Source organism: Ambystoma mexicanum, chromosome 13, assembly GCF_040938575.1.
Source record: "Ambystoma mexicanum isolate Mex_15411 chromosome 13, UKY_AmexF1_1, whole genome shotgun sequence".
Taxonomy (NCBI): Eukaryota; Metazoa; Chordata; class Amphibia; order Caudata; family Ambystomatidae; genus Ambystoma; species Ambystoma mexicanum.
The window spans coordinates 781,835,625-781,856,188 of NC_090938.1; the positions used below are offsets into that span (position 1 = coordinate 781,835,625).

General features: G+C 45.7%; 1 long non-coding RNA gene across 1 annotated transcript in view; it reads left to right on the forward strand.

Annotated features, from left to right (window-relative positions):
• The first annotated feature begins 2,388 nt into the window (after positions 1 to 2,388).
• LOC138520692 (uncharacterized) overlaps positions 2,389 to 20,564 on the forward strand; it is a 28,590-nt gene continuing 10,414 nt past the window's right edge. Inside the window, exons 1-2 of the long non-coding RNA XR_011282863.1 lie at positions 2,389 to 3,786; positions 5,913 to 6,052. This is a non-coding gene — a long non-coding RNA (uncharacterized lncRNA). The remainder of the gene's footprint in view (positions 3,787 to 5,912; positions 6,053 to 20,564) is intronic.

The following is a 20,564-nucleotide window of genomic DNA, read 5'->3' on the forward strand; positions in this document are numbered from 1 at the left end:
ATGCAAATATAATGTAAGTAACTTTTGATGAGTTTATACCGCAATTTCATTACTATACAGTGGCTTTAAAGACGGGTTCAGTTGTACTTGTTCGTTCTATGTGGCATATTGTTTTCTACCGCGCACTATCTTGAGGAGAAACATCTGCTTTTACTGAAGCACCTCAAAACCTTCCTCTTTGCTTCTGCTTTCTCTCTCCCTCTCCCCTGCTACAACTGGTCCACTGTCTGCGACCTCGGTCCTGGGCCCTTCCACTCTCCACCTGCACTGCCTCCCTGTCAACCCCTGCACTGGGGGACTGTCTCAGTATCCTACAGCCCCCCCTTCCCAGCACTTGTTCTGCACTTACCTTGCACTTGCCACCAGCTGGCCCTATTTATTTATTATTTTATGCTACTTACCTTGTACTCCACTCCCCCCCCCTCCATGCCTCGCCACGCCTTTAAACACTTGTGTACACCCAGTAGCGCTGTCCTCGCTATGAAATGAATAATTTTAATAAGGATCTGATGGTGAGACTAATTTCATTTTTTATGTTTTTAGGTACATCATTCACTACTGTCTGTGTCACGAGTACCAGACACCGGCGGACGGCTTCTACAGCCGCCAGTTGCTTCTCCGCGTGAACAACGTGACAACCCTGACCATTTTATGGGACGATCGCCAAGTACAAGTATGCCCTTACGCGGTACTAACGGTTAGATGCAACATACCTACCGTTGTGGTGGCCTAGTGCCTCGTTGTTGGAACAGCCATGCGATTATCAGTGCGACCGAAGAGCTTATTTTTATCGTAAACCAACACCCTGTGTACTGCACACGAACATCGCTTCCCTCAAGACGAACTAATTTGGATCGAGAGCAAAGAAAAATGCAAATCGCTGAATATTCTCTAAACATTTGATGTCCAATAAACGTACTTTGCCAAATGTACAATCTTGCCGTTTGCTTTTAAACCACGGTTTCACATTCCGAATTGTGGTGCTGTATTGTGAGATGCTCTAAGACCCTGTGTACAGCAAAGGACCATCGCGTTCCTCAATACGAACTTTTTGGAACATGAGCAAATAAAAATGCAAATCGCTGAATATTCTCTAAACATTTGATGTCAAATAAATGTACTTTACCACATTTACAATCTTGCGGTTTGATTTCAAAGTACAGTTTCATATTCCGAATTGTGGTGCGCTGTATTGTGAGCTGATCTGTGTTGATTTCCGGGGTCTGTGTGGAGTCGCGTAGAAGACGCCTGGGCGCGTTTGCCCACGCAGCTCAGTCACGGATAGAGGCGGGGAATATGAATGTTTTGATAAAGTCTGTTTCAGGGGCGGGGGATTTGATTTAGTGCCGCAAAGGCAGGTGAGCCAGGTCGATGCGGCGGAATGATAGGATTATCACAAAATGGAGGCTGATTTCGAGTGCGATAATGGGCGAAAAGTCGGGTAAGGTCCATAGGAAAGTTTCCTACGATCTACCGATTTATGCTTACAAACACATGGCCGACCCGTAGGGACAATAAAAAAAAAGTCCCGGAACTATCCTTTAATGTTGCCAACAATGTCTCAAGTAGAAGCCATTGTGAAATGACCGCCCAACTTTAATAACTGATTACAGATACAGTAGTAATATTACCCATTGTCTTTAATAAGAAAATAATGTACAGACTCTTACATAGCTCTCAACCATTTGTGTTGCAAAGGCTGGTGAAATCACACGATTTTGTTTTTGGCGGGTGAGACGCCCATTGGAATGAATGGGCGTGCAGGAGGCTTGGCGGGTGAGTCAGCCCTCTGCAAGGCAGGTGACACCCGCCAAAAGCTTGTGAGTTGAGAGCTATGGGTCTTATAAGGGGTACTCATACATGCCAACCCTCCAGGCGGGGGATTCCCCATTTTTCTATTGAACATGTAGCTGTGTTTTACTTCCTCCCTCCTAATTCTAACCACAATGCAATAGAATGGGAACATCCAATTCTCGAACTTTCAGTGACACAATCTTCCTCCCAGCAGCTGCTAAATGTTGGCATGTCTGAACATTATTAGTACACGTTTGTATTACAGGTCGACACTCGATGGCGCCCTGCAATCCGGTGCATGTTTTACCCTGAGGGGAGCAGGCTGAACTTCACAATAACGCAGGACGCTACCATTGCACAGTGCATAGGGAAGGAGCGCACAATGACGGCCCTTGTCCATTAAACTGGAAAACATGAAAGGAACTAGGTAAAACGCCAAACTCGCAAAGGGAGACGACTTGAGTCCAAGAAAACATTAGAGAAAGAAACGTTTGTCAATAAAGGTACTCCCACCCGTCCCACCCCTCCCACACACACACACACACACAATGGTCTCGCCAGTCTTTGTGCACGTCACACCCCCAAGCTCCTTCCAGTTACCGGCTGCTGCTCCTGCCGCGCGCGTGCGCCCTTTCATGCCGCGCGCGTGCGCCCTTTCATCCCGCGCTTTTCCTATCCCAACCCTCGCCCCTCCCCCTCCCCCTTCCAACGAACTAAAGCCTGCTGTCTGCCCCTCCCCCTCCCAACGAACTAGTCGAGCGTGCCGCCTGTCCCGCTTTTCCCGCCATTTATTGCAGGTCACAGTAACCTGGCGGCGCGCGCTCCTGCCTCCTCTTTATTTTACGCCCCGCCCTCTTAACACTGTGGTGGCGCTGGCCTTTTTCCCCCTCACATGAGAAAACTATTCGTTGGGCAGTTAATCTTTTTTTTTTTTTTTTTTAAATAGACGCTTATTATAGCCGCTATCCTGTTCTTTCCTGATCCTTTATGAAGTACTTCATGTCCCAAAAGTAACTGGCGCTTCACTCACCTTGCTGTTTCACACACTCATCGTTGGCATTTGCATTCAGTGCTATTTTCCTTTTTAATTCACAATGTCTAACTGCCATTCCACGAACACCTGTGCTCCGAGGCCCTGTTGCCCCATGATGGACTGCGGTTGCGTCAAGAGCTGTGCGCCGCCCTGCAAGCGAGCCTGCCTTCAGCCCTTCAACCCCTTCCCAATGGGCCCTCCGCGTGTCCCGCCCGCCGCCTGCCCTGCGCCTTGCTGCCACGCGTGCCCCAATGCTTACTTCTCCCGCTGCTTGACGTGCAATACCTGCTAGTCCAGATATCTGGCCCTCAACAGATCTCCCGGCCATTGTAGGGCCTGTTCCACCACCTTTTCCCAGACTCTTACCATTCCCAGCCTTGATTTGTGGATGTAATGAATGCTACAGCATGACTTCCTGCAGCGTCCCCATCCTAGCATCAGTACCTAGTCTTGCGAAACCGGCCACATTGCTACCATATTTAACACGTAATACCCAATATACCAATATTTTCTGCGCTACTTCCAGTACGCGTGCTGTCTGGGCCAATAATTAACCTTTCCTTTGCTTCCAGCCCGAGTAGCCACTGTAAAAAAACATTGTTACTCAGCTTATCTCCCCTCAATCTGTCTCTTTGTGGCATGTCTCCCTCTCTCAAGACATCTTGTTGCTTCTTCTGTGCAATACTTTGTCGAGCGTCTGTTCCTCGTGCCTCTCCCAGATTCTCCCATGTATTATCTCCCCTACTGCTACCTCTGTGGACCATATTGTCCATACTACGATGCCAGAGTTTAGCAGCTGTCACCCGTGTGTAATGTCTCGCTCCCTGCTTCCTACTCTTGAAGAGCCCACCACTTAGGATCTCTCCTGTAAAATATCACTCAGTGCCATTCCTGAGCATGAAGTAAAAGGGGAGTCTGTTCTGCATTATTACCGGAAGAAGTGAAAAAAATCAGAAACGGTGAGCATCCCCAAGCGATAAGCCAAAATTGTAGCTAACAGCAGAGGGTGCGTCAAGATTCAAGTATAGGAGCTAATTTCTGAAGATGGCACTTCAAAAAGAGAGATGTGCTGTTAGATTTGCACTCATGAAAAGGGGCATCAAAGAGGCTAGGCACAGAGCAGCTCAATCAAAATGTTATTGTCAGTGGATGTCTTCCTTCTTTTGTCTGCTCTTGAGGGATATTTCTGCATACATTAAACATGCCCCATGTCATTCAGGGGATAATCACAGCCCCATTTAAAACATTTTGTTTTGTATCCCTGCATTTATAAAGAGGAAAGAAAACTATTAGTGCCATAATTCAAAGAAAACAACAGACCTAGATGAGCATCTCCTGAATGACACAAGCATGGTGATTTGCTTTTACGACCAGTGAATCCTAAGGAATAACTCTGCCGATGAGTCTTTTAAGGTATGTGTAAACTGACCAATCGCTCTGTTCCAAGAGCCTTGGACCTGTGACATCAGTGAGGGATAGTTCCGCCATCAGCCTGAAGCAGCAAAATAGGTGTGACGAGAGTGGCTCTGTTACATGAGGCTTTAGCCTGCTTCTTCAACCTGCAAGGTATTTCTCTATTTCTGCTAAGATCTGAGCTTGAATTATGTGTATAGCCTTAGGCTGCAGTCTGGGGCTCACGATGTGAACTATGTAGAATCTAATGGCTAACTCTGGTAAGGCTTCAGCCTCTAAGATATATGTAACCACAGGGGTATTTATTATTTTTGAGTGAAAACCTTGCACCAAAGGGCGACACAGTGCTTGCTATACGCTAGAATATGAAACACGTTTCAGAAAAATGAACCAAATTAAGTTGTACCGTGCAAGCAATGGAATATTGATGGGCAGCATAGAAAAAGTGAGACATAGTTAGAGGCTCGATTGACCAAAAAACAATTGTGTCTGTTGGAGTTGAGAAATGGAGATAGGCGTTGTTGAGGCCTCAAAGCTACTTCTCATCCACTGAACCCTATTTCTCTTCTCCTCCCTAAGGTTTCCCGCTCCCTCCCCTTCTCCCCTACCCATCCAAGCAACCTCCCCTATCCCTGCCTCCTACCTACAACACTTGGGTGCGTCCCCTATGTGCATCCTTCTGTTGATTCCCAGCTATATTTGGGCTTTCTAAATCTCACACATGCATACAAGGAGGAGATTTAAAGAGGTGAACAATAAAAGGCGGATGCTAACCGCACCTGGGTGAGGAGGAGAGAAGAGGGTCAATCAGGAAGCAGCAGACAGACAGGCAATGATCTTAATAGCATAATAGGGGATGGGTGCCATAGGAGGGAGGAGAAAGATCCAATCAGAGGTCTGAATGCATACAAGGGATGAGCATGCAATAAACAAGTTAGCATCATTCACGTGAGGATGGACAAAGAATGCAGCTGGGGAGGTGCATAGAGTGCAAAAATGAAAGCCAAAGGCTAAGAGAATCCAAAATAGGAGGAGATGGGTAGTGAAGTAAGCAATCATCATAATGGCATATAGGGAAGAAGAGATGATAATGCGAGCGGAGTTCTGACAGCATATGGGAGTAGGGAGACACGCCTTAAGCTAACAGCATTCAGTGGAGGAGTAACCAGAGGGGTAATGGAATCAGATAAGCTGATAGCATACAAAGAGTGTGAATGCCACCAGTAAGCTAACAGCATTCAGGTGGGGGAGGGCAGTGAACAGAAGAGAGAAAGAAAGTGGGTAGGACACGACATTTAAAGGGTTTCCGGTAATATTACCCCCACACAAATGGTCGCCATACATTTAGTCGCCGGGAAAAGTCTGTGGCGACATTATGTATGGTGACCATTTGTGAGGGGAGCGGGGTTGTCACCCACTTGGCTTTGGCGAAAAAAGGAAAAAAACATTTAAAAACAGGGGTTGCAGGGGTGTCACCCACAGTTTCACAGTGATAATGTTGCTGCAAACCACAGCCTTTTTGCAGTGATTTTTTTGCCACACAGCATTTTTTCGGGGACATTATCACATGGAAACATTTAAAGTGGATCCAGTGGGATAGATCTTCCAACCCTGAGATGCAGCTCGCTGGTGTAAGTTCAGTAATTAACAATGTGCACATGTCTTATTTCAGGTATCAAGTGTGTAGACAGAACAGAGGGCAGCTGAAGATTACAGGAGACAATTTCATATTGGAGAACATCAATGTTTGCCTGTTATGCAAATGGTCCTGCAACAGCATCCGCATTGGGCATGCCCTGCCATCTCGCACAGGTGACTATGCTCCGACATGCGCTCACGCCTGGACTCTGGTGGGGAAGCAGGCCTGGGCATCTTAACCACTTCTACATTTTCCTCTACTTGCTGTGAACTTTCTATTCATCAATTTTAAAGTATTTTGTCTCAAGTAAGTGGAAAGGGCTTAATAATTCTGAGATAGGGCTTTTGAGTACTGTGTCCAATGGAAAGGCAAGATGTTAGGCGACAGTGAGTACTCTTTTGGACTGTACTGCTTTCCTCCTGATGCATGAAGGCGCTGCTAAAAAATGTACCCCATGGCTAATAACCCTTTCATTGCTGTGCCACCCAACCCGAGCTTCCAGATTCTGCGGCATGTCATGTTTTCCAGTGGCAACATTGGACTTCATGGAGCAGGAGCTGGAAGTAGCTCCTGGGTGTCAGGAGTTTTAGCTAACCAGGAATTAGTCATTGTAACCCAGGAGCTATTAAAGTGCATCCTCGTGAATCGACTGCCTGAAAGATGGCGTAACTTGCATTTATTTGTTAAGAAATGTCCCTTTTCCCATTTTGTAGGCCGCCTAAAATCAGCTGAAAAAAAAATTCAAATATGCCACCTAGTAGCCATCGCTGGAAGTTCACCTCTTGTACCGAGCCTCACCAGCAAGGCATTTTGGGTATGCAAATTAGGGTGAAACCAAGTATGTAGTTGTCCTGGGATCCTTGCAAAATGTCTGTCTTGGGTTGATTACGCCATGAATAAAGTAGCACTGCTGCTCTAAGACAAAAACACTTTCGTGGAGAAAACGGTTTGCATTTGGGCTAATTTGCATACCCACAATGCCTTGCTGATGTGGGTCAGAACTGGAGGTGAAGTTCCAGTGATGGCTACTAGGTGGCGTTGTGGAATATGTGACTTGGCTCAAATGGACTATCCTGCATATATTCAGTAAAAAAAACTTTAGTTACGAGAAAGCTGAGATTAACTCATTTATCACAACAAAACACATGAAATTCAGCAGTTGTGGGAAGTGATGACACTCTTAACTCACAATCACCTCATGTCACCTATGATGTACATTTTGATCATATTACTGATCCCTGCTTGGATCTCATGTATGTTCTCATGGGATGAGCAACAGGGGTGACTCAGAGTTCAGCCACTTTTCACACTAGTTTAATTTCAAGGGTTGTGTTATGCCATATCTTCTCCAGAGCCCATTGGCCACTGACCTGTTGCATTGATTGCTAAAAAAGGCTGAGGACAACTGGCCATGGACTGTGGCGCTGGCCTACAATCATGGTCATATCCCCCTGCATAGTAACTTACCAGATCCGACTGGCCATGGCCTTCACCCATGGTCACTATCCATATTGCAGAAATTCCTAAAAAAAGATAGGGGTCGATTTGCCATGGCCTATGGCCCTGGCCTGCAGCTGTGGATCATATCCCTCTGCCTAGTAATTTACCAGATTCCACCAACCATGGCCTTTCGTCCATGGATAGTGGTCACAGCCTTCAGCCATCTACACTGTCCCCTTATGGACTTTCCCTTTGTTGCAGGGTAAAATTGTACAGTGAAAAGAGCTCAAATTAATGAAGGAAAGACGGCGGCTTACCACAGGAATGGAAAACCGCTTGACAATTTATAAACTCCCCATCCCCACAGCAACTCTTGATTTGCCCCACCCCCTCCACCTCCTTTCTAGGTCCATGCCCTTGTGTTAGTCCCCTCTGACCCTCTTCTATTAGCCCCTTTCACTCACGAGTATGTGGAATGCATTTCTTTAGAAACGTGTTTTGTGACATTTCTGCAGGATTCATGCGGAAATCCCACGGGATTACCCCAGTAAAAGAAAATCGTCTGTAACAAACAGGCTCCTCAGCCCACCCCTAACCCTCCCACTACACACGTGGTCTTCTTTCGCCCGCCCCACCTCTCCCCTGATATGAAGCCACCACTTTTTCTATTCCAAATATCATTTTGAGCACTTTTCTTTTTTGGCTTCCCTTGGGATTACAGTGGGAATTGCTTTCCTCAAGCAAACAAATATGGCTAGTTTTCATTTCTGAAAAGCCTCACTGACGCAATGCACAATGGGAGAGAAATGAAAGATGTTTGGACCGCGAACCCCCTCCGTTTTCTCTGCAGAATTATTTCAAAACTACTGCCTGGTTTTTCCCTAACCCTACAAAAGGCACATCTACAGCACTTTGTGCCCAAGTGGTTTCATATTTGGTGCAAATTCATCAAGCGGTTTCTGCGCTATGTGTGTTCAATGGATGCACCTTTTTCTCCATCGGTAAATGAATGAGAGGAGGTCAAAACTGTTCTTTGTTTGTTTTCCTAAAAACATTTTTGTCGTATAACAAAACTTCCCCAAAACCTCTAGTTCCGATTTTCTCATGGTAGGCATTTGTCCCCTAAAAAAGAGGACTTTTCTAGCTCGAAACGCTTGATTTACTAGGCATTTGTCTTGGAAAAAAATATATGTATATTTGCATATGCAACAAGTGTCTGCTCATACCACCCCGTTTTTGTGCCTTGATGGTGTGTGAGATGTGCTATGGTGCAGCACCTGACCAGGAGAGTGGGGTGTTGTTTCCACTATTAGTTTACCGCCTAAATCCGTTTTTCTATATGCAAAACAACAAGGTGAGCGGATGGCTTGCTTTCACCTGAACTATTGAGGGGCTCGCCAAGAAACTCTTGAGCAAGACATAGCGGGCCAGATTCTCAAAACTTTTTTGGTCCAAGTGAGGAGACGTGCTAGGCCATCCCCTCACTTGCATCAAGAAAAGTGGCAGCCCAATTCACAAAGGGCATCTCAGATGCCTTCATTCAGATGCACTTTTTCCCCTTTGTGCATTTGTGCATTTAAGGGGAGTTTCCACGTATTTAAAAGCGCATCCCAAATTCACAAACGCGATGTGCTTTGAAATGCCCTGAAATGAGAGGCATCCCCCTGCACTAGGAGTGAGGGCAGGTGCAAATCATGGCACAGTAATTTATGTCCCTGGCATGATTTGTTTTTGAAGTTAAACAGGGAAGGAAATGGCTTTTTTTGTCATATTAACGAAACAGATCCCTAAATGGCCCATCTTGATGAAATGTGCTCTCAGCAACCACGTGATTGCTGGCTGCCCGTCATACATTATTGTCGGAAATACATGCAAAAGGCTGGACAGCGTATCTCTGCGCCTCTAGCCAGCCCCTCCTGAAATGTACATGCCACCTTTGAGAAAAAGATGACCTGCACATTCCTAAAAATGGCACAAATGAAACAGGCGCATTCCTTTCATGTGTGCTATTTTGTGAGAATCTGTCCGAGTGGCTCACAAAGACGCATACACAGCATGGTGGTTCAAAAGATTGTCTTATGATCTCATATCAAGACCAGAAACAAGAAATGGGTAGAGCATAACTATAACACAAATATATGCAGATAACAGGCCCCCCTGAGGATAACGTGGCACTTCATTGATCACACCTTCCCCTGGTTTACTTCCCTGGACTGCAGCTCCCACAGTTCCTTTCAGAGCCTTTGACCAAATGAGGAGTTTGCAGCAGAGGGAAGGCAGTCTTGCACAACCCGATAACTAAGGAAAACCTATGTAACATCAACAACAACAAAAAAAGGATGAGGTCTGTGCCCGAAACAATGTAGGCTCGCTGCTGTAACCTGTATAGTGAATGTTGCCTGGCAACTACCCACCCCCAACCCCAAATAAAAAACGGACAGAGCGCGCTTTAGAATCATTCAGTGTAAATTAAGCATCATCTAACTTGGATTTGCTGGTCCATAATTGAATCAGGAAACTCCTACCCGCAAGTCCTATCGAAGTAAAACAAAACAAGAAGACTATGGAGTCTCATTGAGAATGGACAAATCGGGATTCCATTTATTACAGACTTGCAAGCCAATAAACGGACAGAATCTCTACATGCCCACCACCCAAGCCAACCCAACCCGCCTTCGATTTGCCTACCCTTTAAATCCCCTCATGGTCATTTAATCTTTCACGCCCCAAAACACAACAATGACATCCCTTGTGAATTTCCAGAGCCCATCTTCTGTTTCCGTCTCGTCATCCGTCATCACGTGGTCGTCTGCTTCTGGATCGGTCTCTCAGGTCTGACGATGTCTGGCGTCCACCTCCTCAGGTGAGGGGCATGGTTTATGGTCTTTCCATTGATTTTTTTCCATCGAGGTAAGTACCATCGAATCATTTCCAATGAAAAAATCTGCATCTAATGCACACTTTTTTTTTCTTCTCAACCCCCCTGGTTTTAACAATGTTTTTAACCCTTAAAAAAACGAATTTAACCCTTTACCCCCAAGAAATATGCATTCAATGCATATTTTTTTGTTGGAACAAATTAGATGGAAAACCATTTGATGGAAAAATGTGCGATGGATAGTCTGCATACCAGGGGCATAGGGCCACCGGCCCCACTGCGCAGTTCTGGTGAGGAATACGGCTCTATTGTTTTAACCAGTATGGGCTAGTCTGATCCAAAGATGGTGGCTTGGTGTCTTTCACCCAGTTACCCCGAGAGCCTCTGAAATCACTGCCTCAGCAGTCCTACAGCACATGTGTTTTTAGAGAGCCCTCCAGGACAAGCATTACCAGAAACCAATAGGTGGTGATTTCCCTAACCAATGTCCGCTAGGATTGAAAGGTAAAAATAATAACCGCTCAGGCTATATGAAGTGAGTGGCAATTCAGGTATTCAGATATCATCTCAGACTACTCCCCATATCTATATTTACCGACATATTGAGACTGCTCATCACAATATGCCTTTATGGTGTTTTAACAATACAAATCCTCATCCCTCCCTCGCGGGCTGTCAACATTCTCAAACTGGGGTGTGTTCCCATGAATACAATAGAATGGAAGCCATATGTTTTAACTCTGTGTTCTCTGTTACATGAAAGAGGGGGAAAATACTTAGAAAGGAGAGATCCCCTATCTTTTATTGCATGTCTGGAGATTAATACAAATGGAAGTATAATGTCTAGAGTATGTAAACGTGCCTAAATCATTTCGACCCTCCACTGTGCCTATTGACTGCTGCCACTCAAGAACACAAATTGTAGCTAAATCTGGCTATCACCGCAGGCGCAGGAACTCTGCACCCGGTTATCTTGCAATGGAAATGTGAGGGGAGCCTAGTCCTTCTCATATGAGATGAACCACTCGATGTCCTTGGTGGCCATCTTGAGATGGGGTGAGCTGTTATAGGGATGATGTGCAGGGAATACTGCAGCATACTGTTACGTTGGGTCCCTGGCCAAGAATGACACTGACATCATTGCAGGAGCAATCACCTTCTTTACTGTGCTCCATGTACATCAGGTCAAGTACATCAAGTCAGGCAAGTCATAGGGACAGGAACATCCACCGGCGTCCTCTCTCAGTCACCCCATCATCTCAACTGACATTCATGGAACCACTCATAACATCACATTCTCTCACTCAGCATTCCACGTCAGTCACTCACAGCATTCCATCCATACAAAGCAGGGTGCAGGTATAGCTAGTCATAACATATCTTCCCCCTTTACCAACACACAAAAAAACCAAAAAAGATGGACACACACCGGGCACCAGCAACAAATATTTTCTCTATAAACATTCCTATAGTTACATGAACAATTCTTACAGCTTATTACATGATGCATTAACTGTGCATTGTAACACCCTTTACTAATCATGTAGTTCATAAAGTCCAACCTGTAAAATTAAACGTCAATACAACTTATTTCATAACATGCTCTTGACTAAAATTGCAAAATCTCTAGGTTCTGCTAAAAGTCCATCTGTGGAAGAAAATATTAAAACAAACTGTAAACATCTCTTTTGCAAATAATAATGAATTTCACTCTACACTTCCTTAATCAAGCACATTAATAATGCACCTCAACCAAACAGACACTCACTACATACTTCTTTTGCAAAAAAAATAATGCGTCATCACATCAACCACACTCAGGACCCACCCGGCCATCCGGAAAACACCATACCCAGGACCCACCCGACCATCCTGCAAACACCATACACAGGACCCACCCGACCATCCTGAACACACCATACCCAGGACTCACCCGGCCATCCTGCAAACACCATACCCAGGACCCACCCAGCCATCCTGCAAACACCATATCCAGGACCCACCCGGCCATCCGGAAAACACCATACCCAGGACCCACCCGGCCATCCTGCAAACACCATACCCAGGACCCACCCAGCCATCCCTCAAACACTATACCCAGGACCCACCCGGCCAACCTGAAAACACCATACCCAGGACCCACCCGGCCATCCTGAAAACACCATACCCAGGACCCACCGACCATCCTGCAAACACCATACACAGGACCCACCCGGCCATCCTGAACACACCATACCCAGGACTCACCCGGCCATCCTGTAAAACACAACACCTCACTCTGCACCTCATAGCAGATCCTAACTGCAGCACCTCACTCTGCAGTACTTCACTCACTCAGGACCCACCCGCCCATCCTGGAAACCTAACTGCAGCACCCCCTTAAAACCTCACTGCAGCACCTCCTGAAAATCTCACTGCAGTATCAAACACTCTCCACAAAAGCCTCCCATTTTGTCACACATAAGTAATTACAGGCCAAAACTCAACTTAACACTCGGCGACAACTCAGATGCTGATTTTCGCTTAACACATTAATTCTGGCATAACTTCCACCGTCAATTAATCTCCCCTTGATCGCTGCTCCTCCTGCCATCGTCATACCCAGTACAGCACCTCCGGGATCACGGCCCCTTTTATCGCAAGTTCCCTTGTGGAAGGCGATCACTCCTCAATGAACCTTGCATGGTCCTGCCGTCTTACACACAACTATGTGCCGCAACCTCCACTTCTCCCTCAGTGTGTGAAACACATCCATTATATCCGTCGTCTGCTCCCTTCATTACGCCGCACCTTCTCCCTATCAACGCGGACCATATGAGGAAAGCACCTCAGAACAAATGGATGCAACGTTGCAACGTTACTGAACGCTGCAGGGCTCTTTTCTTTTCATCACAGATCCATAACAGCAAATGTTCGGAACGGTGATGTCCTGACTTCGCTGAAGGGATCGCCACCTCCCCAGGCATTATCTACTACGTCACCACTTCAGGTGAACCACAAAGGAGGACAGAGCTCTCCGCTCCAACGGTCCCCGCCTCCAAGTCCTCAAAACTACTCTGGAATGCAGCCGCCAACAGGTAAGCACCGCCACTGAACGCTCCTCTGTACCTCATGGCAGCACGTCTGGGCCCTAAACTTCCCCAAAAGTAACATCACTGTGTAGGCCTCGTTACCCACAGCTCTTGCGCAAAAGCACACAATGCTCCGTGAGAGGCTCCCGGCCCCTTCACTGCTCCGCAACGGGCTCCAAGCCCTGGGCCCCAGGCCCCTTCAAAACTCAGTGAGAGGCACCCAGCCTCTCTAATGCTCTGCAACAGGCTCTAAGCCCTAACATATCTTCCTGTCTTCTACTTGACAATTCACCGGCCCTTGGCCCTGGCGCTCCTTTAATTCTTGATTAGCTGGGCCTCACTTGTCCCCACTGCATTCACTGGCCATTGGCAATTTCTCTGGCTGCTTGCTGGCATTCTTGCTGGCCCTTGGCCCTGGCGCTACCTCAATACTTCAAAAACCGGCCTCACTTTCCCCCACTGAAACTCGCAGCGGTCCTACCTGAGAGAGGATCTTTTCAGCCTTTGGGGGGCGGTGGATGCCCCCTTCATGGTGCTGTCCCCCAGCACAGCCAGCATCCTCGTCGCCAATGTTACGTTGGGTCCCTGGCCAAGAATGACACTGACATCATTGCAGGAGCAATCACCTTCTTTACTGTGCTCCATGTACATCAAGTCAAGTACATCAAGTCAGGCAAGTCATAGGGACAGGAACATCCACCGGCGTCCTCTCTCAGTCACCCCATCATCTCAACTGACTCACAACATAACATTCTCTCACTCAGCATTCCATGTCAGTCACTCACAGCATTCCATCCATCCAAAGCAGGGTGCAGGTATAGCTAGTCATAACACATACGTTATTATTCAGCTTCAAGATACTGATACTAAAAGATACTGAAAGACAGTTGATTTACTCATGACATCCTCTGTTTAATTTGGGCACTGCAAGATTCCATCAAAGTTATATGCCTGGTGTATTATTATTAACTGGATCTGTTTCTTTTTAACAATGAGTTGCAGGAGCCGCACAGGGTGGAAATGCTGCAACTTTGCTCAATTGACACGCATTGATAGCTGGTAATTCCTTTTAAACGAACCCGTCTATTTCATCATTAAAATCAAGGATATGGCTCTGGGTTTTAATTAAGCCCTGTTCCCTTGTGTCTTTAATAGGACGGTACATTAGAAAATATTTTCATTGTGACTTTCAGACACAAAATGTTCCACCAGGGATACGTTTAGGTTCTTAGTTCTGGTGCAACTCCAGTGTTCAGTGATCCTCGTACATATCTGGCGGGATGTCATACCTATGTAATTCCTATTGCAAGGACAACAGATCATATAGTGATCTTTTTTTAAGAAGCTGCCTGGGTGCGAGGCTCATCCAACCAGCCTGCAGACCCAGGACCGCATGGAGGGGCAATCTAGCCCGGCGAGGCCGTTTCAACATGGCCGCCACTGCCTGACCTTGTCCTTATACTTACTATCTGCCTGGAGGCAGATGAAATTGGTCCACCTACCACTAAAGGCAAGCAGCCAATGGAGCCGGATGGCGAACGCTGGCCTCCACCTCAGGGCTGCACATAAGGGGCAAGTTGACTCCTGTCTGGGCCCTTTTAAGAATCTGCCTGGGTGCGAGGCTCCACCCACCGGCCTACAGACCAGTCAGTATTGTCCTGATATTATCTGCCTGGAGGCAGATGCAATTGGTCCACCTACTACTAAAAGCAAGCAGCCAATGGAGCCGGATGCCGAACGCCGGCCTCCACCTAAGGGCCGCACATAAGGGGCAAGTTAACTCTTGTCCAGGACCTGGAGGGGCCCTGACGGCCCCGTCCCACCACCTGCCGCGGCTGCATTCATCACCGGCTTGATCCCCACTACATGCTGGTAAGACTTCCACCAACCATTTACGCCAATATTCATTGCAGCATTACGTTCATTTGAACACATCCCTCACCCCCAGCCCCTATGTCTCATACTGGCATATTAAATCACCACCCACCTATGCAAATCTGTCGTTACCCTATCCATCTCCTGTCACCTACTGCAACTAGACGAGTCACTGTTGCACCTGATGCCTCGCATACAAACCTTGGGTCATACCTTCACCCGTTCACATTCACATCCTTTGCCCCGCTGTCCACATTTGTTCCACATTGATCAGCATCGCTTTAACCTCCTGGATCCAGATTACGTTACTCAGCTGCAAAAACTGCCATAACCTACCAAATTTTAAACAACAATCCTCTACTCTTACAAGAAAGACATTTTACCTGTTACACTGTATCTGCTTATGTTCCAACCACTTCTACTGCACTGTTATCTGCATTCACCATGTCCCTTGCATGCAACCGGATGTAGATCCCCGTAACATGAGGAGTAGCTTTCCCAGTCTGTATTTTTGCACCTACTATGACTTCTGTATAAAACCTGATGTAGCTCCCTGTAACATGAGGAGTAGCTTTCCCAGTCTGTGTTTTTGCACATACTATGACGTCTGTATGCAACCTGATGTAGCTCCCTGTAACATGAGGAGTAGCTTTCCCAGACTGTGTTTTTGCACATACTATGACGTCTGTATGCAACCTGATGTAGCTCCTCGTAACATGAGGAGAAGCTTTCCCAGTCTGTATTTTTGCACCTACTCTGACCTCTGTATGCAACCTGATGTAGCTCCCCGTGGCATGAGTAGCTTTCCCAGTCTTTATACCTGTACCTACCCTGTCCTATGTATGCACTTTCTGTAACTAACTCTTAGATGCCTCAGGGTTTTGTGCGCTGTAACAAGTGCCAAAATAAATACATAAATATAGGCCACTATGATAGTATTAATTAGTGAATTTCTTTTGTTCCCACAAACTTTTCAATCCAATGTTCACCTGGGTAGTTTTTATTGTTAAATGACAAACAGTACAATTCTCATAGGAGGCATAACCTGTCATTTGAGGAAAGCCCCGCATCTATGTGATGGTCGGTAGATGTAAGGGATTATTGATTTGTACATCTGTTCTGACTAAACCATTCCTGATACTCTTGCTTTTTTAAAGGCAAGTAGAGGAGGTTAGAATTCATTCTGACCTTTTTGTAACAGGTGCCATTTTTTCTGGATTATTTTCTTCAATTTGTAGGGCAGGAGTGTGTTTGTGGAAACACACACCAAATGCTCTGTGCTAGATCTACGAGTAGATTGGTCTGATAGGGTTTCCCTGGGATTGTTCATTGCTCTTTTGAGATCTTGACGTACGATCTTCTTGAGATATCCTTTTGCCATTCACTTCTCCACTAATTCATCTGATTCTTGGTTAAAATGTTGCCATTCAGTACTGTGTCTCCTTAAAGAAATGAATTGGCTAAAAGGTAAATAATCTCTCATTGATCTTGGGTGGAAACTAGAGAAATTCAATAACAAATTACTAACCGTATGTTTCCAGAAAAGTTTAATCTTCAATGTATTAGTGTCGACATAAATGGTGATGTCCAAGAATGCTATTTCCTGGTTATTGATAGAGTGTGTGAATTGCAATTGTGGGTCCAAATTATTCAACCGCTGAATGAAGTCCAAGGCTTTTTCTTGCAGACCTTCCTAATAACTAGGACATCATCAATGTAGTGTTTACATAATGTCTCTGGTATTGATTATCAATGATTTATATGTATAGTTCTGCGAAATGATAGACGTAATGATTGGCTGAATTTGGGGCTTTGAGTCAATTGACATACTGTCTATCGGTTGATATCCAGGGTCTTTAAACTAGAAAGAAAATTGACAAGGACATATTTGTACACCACATAATAAATTCTCTCAAATGAGAGGCCATGTTGTGGACATACAGTTCTAGATTTTGTTGCACTATCTCAATGATTTGGGGTTGTTTTACCGTGACTGAAAAGTTTGCGACGGAAATGACTGCATAAGAAATGTACGTAATACAAAATTGTTCATACATTTCCCATTCGGTCATCCAAGGTAAAACAACCCCAAATCTATAGAAACCCTAACCCCCTGAAACCCTCCCATCCCCGCCCCCAAGCCCACCCCCCTACTTGATATGATATGATATGATATGGCATTTGTAACGCGCCTATACACAAGTGTTTCAAGGCGCGACACTTACCTCTCCTTCCGTCTCACTGGTTCCTGCAACGCCAGTTCCCTTTCACTTCCGTGATCGGGAACCGGCGCCACAGGGTTCTATTTCTTTTTTTTTTTTTTGGTCGGGTCAGCTGCAGGGGTGTCCCCCGGAACCCCTGCTCACTATACTGTAAAAATGACCTACACCACCAAATAGATACTACAAAATGTCCTACGAACATTTAGTCAGTAGGACATGTAGTAGTATCTATTTTAGGTAATTTGGTGGTGTAGGTCATTTGGATTCAGTCATTTTGACCTAATCCATCTCGATTATTTGGGTTTGTGGGATTCTGGTGTATCATGATTCTTTGTCCAATCCTACTAATAGATCTTTAGTAGAGTTAAATGGGAGTTCTACTATTTAAATGATGTGAGTGGTGTCTTCTGTAGGATCTTATTTTGGAAATATTTTGGGGGAAAAGTCTGCATATTGTGAAAGGGTTCTAACAAATAATTATTCCCTGAGACTATTGAGTGATCTAGCGATCGTGTTAGATTCCTATGAATTTTGGGTAGGGTGTAAAACAGTGGAATTCTAGTTTCTGTGGGCGTTAGAAATTCTGCCTCTTGCTTTGAAATTTAGAAATTCTCCACAATTTGTATTCTTGTGTTACACTAGTTGAAATAAGGTTACGTACCCAGGGGAATGGGTTTTCCGTGACTTTGGTGTCATTCCTTTCATCTGCTGTCTTCAACATTCTGACTCCTAGTCAATTGTATTCATAATTACATGGCACCTCCTTTGTCTGCTGGTTTTATAGTGATGGAGGAATTGTCTTTGGACGCTGAAAGTGCCTGATTTTCTTTTTTGCGTATGTCGTAGAAAGGGGCTTTTATGGTTTCGTTCAAATAGAGCCACATCCTCTACCTTTTTTTCAAAATCCTTTAATTTAGATGACATGCATCTGTATGGCGGAATCATACTGGGTCTGGTGCGTAATGGGCCTGGACTGGGAATTCTGAGTGATGAGGACTTCACAGTCTGTTTTATTATGCCAACTGGCCTGGACTGGGAATTCTGAGTGATGAGGACTTCATAGTCTGTTTTATTATGCCAACTGGCCATCCAGCTGCTTGCCTTTCTTTGGGGACGTCATGCATTACTTTGGTGTGCACGTTTGGGACAGGGGCAGCACTGCCATCTCCCTTCTTACTCTCCCGCCTACAGAGATCCTTTACAAGTTCAGAGTAAGTGACAAGGATTCTGCACCCAGTTCCTCAGTCTTCACTGCACAAGCAGTATCCGGCTTCAGTGGTTGCACTTGTGGCAGAACTGAAACTTGTCAATTGAGATCTTCAATCCTTTCTCCCCACTGTTGTTAAGAACCGTCAAGAGTCCCTGTCTTCCAACTTTGTTCCCAAAACTATGATATTGCAAAATATACCATGACTTCCAAGAAGTTCATGTCTCCAATGCGTTCCATCCATTTCTGGAAAGTTGCTGGAGGCTCTGACAGCCCTTGTGACACCCTTCTAAATTTGTAAACTCCTAGAGGATAATTTGAATGCAGTCTTTTTTGGGTCTCCAGGTGCTGTTGGTATCTAGTAATTCGAAGTTCTCTGGCCCAACACCAGGAACCTCCTGCTCCCAGTCAGGCAGGCCTGGCCGTTGTCCACTATGGGCAGGGTGTACTGCTTTGGAATGGCCCTGCTGTTTAACTTGAAACAGCTGCTGTTTAACTTGAAGCAGTCTAGACACCTCAAGTCACAATTCTAGGGCTGCATCATTCCAATCAGAGATGCATATGGGGTCTGCAGGAATCCTTAATAAAACCTAGCACTTTGAGATTCTGTACATGGAACCAGAGGCCTTCGATGCCAGCTGGCTACAATCGCTTTGAATGTTCTTAAAAAGGCATAGTGTCAGTGAGCCTAACGCAGTGTCCCACTTCTTGAGCTCCTCTTGCTTCCCACTTGAACATATAGAACACATATGCCATGCAAATAACCTCTGCCTTAAGGCCTCCCTCTGTTTCTCTGCCATGGGTAAGTATGTATAGATGGCATATATAAAGCATACTCCTAGCTGGGAAGCAATGGAGCCCTGCATAGTGAGGAAGCACTGAGGGAATTAGAGATAGGGTTCCGTGGTAGAAGAAGAGCTGGAATTGGTAGGTGGTAGTGGGAGCTCGGGGCGGAGGAGAAGTAGGGTTGAGTGGAGCGATCATTTGGAGGCATCTCTAAAGTCCAGCATACGTGCATCAAATGTAGGTACCTTGGTTGTCCTTGCAGCTCTAATCTTGGTACAGCATGCAGCAAGAATAAATGCACCAGACCGGTACCTCCAGCCTGAGAAAGTCATGCATCTGTATAGCAGTCTTGGCTTTAGATTGTTCCCCACATCTACTAGAACTTTCTTCACAAAGATACCGCCAGGTTCCTGGGGCTTTAATCAAAACAGCTCTGTGACAAGCACTCCCTACCACTATGACAGTCCATTTTACTTTTCTGCAAGTTTAAGGGTGGCCGTTTGGTTCCATGGCAGTAATACATCAGCCACTGGTCCAGTGACTGGGGCTATCTACAAAGCTTTCCCCTGGAGATAAGCTTGCTTGTAGAAGGCGTGTACCTCAAAGTTCCTTGTGCAGACTGGCTCGCAAGTCTCAGCAAAACAGTGCAAGCGTCCTAAACATAGCTGTGTCGCCCCAATGAAGCAGGTTGCTCTTTTTGGAGTGTCTTTCATGGGGCAGGTGAGCGCCACTGTGTCCAGTTCCTGATCCACTCTTATAATCTCCCCCACTTTCACTCTCATGAATCCCAGCTAGGTACATGGTGTGTCACTCCCTCCAAACAACATAAATCCTTCATGAGGCTCCCTGTTGAATGACTCATAAATTAGGGTGACTTGTTACCCAGTGTTAAGGCGTGGCCTTCTGTTTCTCTTCGAGGAATATCAGCCCATCTATATGGAGCCCCCAAGCCTGGTAGCGCTCTTTAAACGATGCTATCCTTTGCTCCTCCAACAGGGACTTAGTTCATTCTTAATGTTGAGGTCTCTTCTTACACCATGTTGTCTCTGGTGGAGCATTTCTCCTTCAGAAGTCTCAGACACTCAGTTCTAGCCAGTTATACGCTTTTCCTAGTTCTTGCTTTCTTAATACATGTCTGTCTATTCACCTACTCATCTTGGTACTCCACCGGAGGGAGATATGGGCTTCTATGTGTCCCTCTTCTCC